A 1,851-nucleotide genomic window follows, 5' to 3' on the forward strand; every position below is an offset into this window, starting at 1 on the left:
GTTGGGTATGAGGATGTGCAGGGCAGACAGGTATTGTGAAGGGGGCTGTAAAACGAGAATTTATACAACGTACCCCCCCATTTTACCTGATGTTGGTAGTTTGACCTTATGTTGCCAGTGACGCCCGCAAACAACCCTTTAACTGGCCCTGCAGACGCCGCCACATGGGGAAGCATAATAACGCTATCCCCCATTCCGAAGATAGACTATAGGATACCATCCAAAGGCTAAAACTGCCAAATTTGTGACCATTGCTAGCCGGGGAGGAGATGAAGCAATGGCCAGTAGGCAGGGGGGTGCCATCCTGGCACGGGAAGCCCACGCCAGGTAGCAAACCCCTCCCACTGCTTGATGTGTGAGCGGTAATTGCAAAGAGAGAGGGGGGGAGGGGGGAGGGAGGGAGGACATTTTGCCAATTTTTTGAAATCCCCCCACATGCTAATCTCACTACAAGACTACCACATATGATAAAATAACCTTCTTTCTCTTTCTTTCTCGCTGAGACCACATAACACCGGTCCTGAAAGACCTACATTGGCTCCCAGTACGTTTCCGAGCACAATTCAAAGTGTTGGTGCTGACCTTTAAAGCCCTAAATGGCCTCAGTCCAGTATACCTGAAGGAGCGTCTCCACCCCCATCATTCTGCCCGGACACTGAGGTCCAGCGCCGAGGGCCTTCTGGCGGTTCCCTCGCTACGAGAAGCCAAGTTACAGGGAACCAGGCAGAGGGCCTTCTCGGTAGTGGCACCCACCCTGTGGAATGCCCTCCCACCAGAGGTCAAAGAGAACAACAATTACCAGACCTTTAGAAGGCATCTCAAGGCAGCCCTGTTTAGGGAAGCTTTTAATGTTTGAGGGATTTCTGTATTTTAATATTTTGTTGGAAGCCGCCCAGAGTGTCCCCAGAGTATTATTATTATTATTATTTACATTCCCAACACTTATTTGATTTGGATTTATACATTTTTTTGCCAAATTACCATCAATATATCATTTTCATATAATTTTCTCTTGGGCCATAACATGCTGTAAATTTTACATCTATATTCCACAATCGTTCCCATGCTTCCATGTCTATATTATGACCAATAGCTATTGCCCATTGTATCGTTGATGATTTTACTTGCGTTAAGGAGGATTGCAAAAATGACAGCCAAAATGAGAGGGCAGATGAAACAAAATGTCTAAAAAGAATGGGGAGTATTTGAAGAATATTTAAATAATAATAATAATATAAAAAGAACTCCACTGGCAAAACTAGACTGAGCCTGTTAGACCATCAATCGATATTACAAAGGTGACAGAGAATATGAATAGAAAAGAGAAAAAGGTAATATGGGAAAAAATATTGTGCGACATTACTTACTTAACAGAAAAGATACAGCAAGCATAATTGGAGGTCAACGGAAAGTAGAAATAGTGTAAAGAATAGAAACTGAAACAAACAATGTGTATCTGTATTTGTATCAGTGTGTGTATTTGTGTGTTTTGTGTTTGTATTTGTGTGTTTTATGTTTGTTTATTCTTTGTAATTCTTTTTAATCAATAAAGACATTAAAAAAAAGGAGGATTGCAATTGACCAGTTTTGGGGGACACAGGAAACACCCCCAGCACTTCAGCCATCTTGTCCTTTACCTCAGGCAGCAAGACCCCTTGCTATGGCCCTGCTCCAGGACATCTCATTGGGGGTTGACATCGCATGCTCAACAAATAAAGATCCAGCTGCCCTCACTAATCAAACTCAACCTGACTTTTGATGTTCTTCACTGCCAGTCCACGGTTGCCAATGTTCACATATACTTGCATTTCCTTATGTCCAAAAGGCCAGAGACTTTGCGTAACCATGAAA

Source organism: Zootoca vivipara, chromosome 2, assembly GCF_963506605.1.
Source record: "Zootoca vivipara chromosome 2, rZooViv1.1, whole genome shotgun sequence".
NCBI lineage: Eukaryota > Metazoa > Chordata > Lepidosauria > Squamata > Lacertidae > Zootoca > Zootoca vivipara.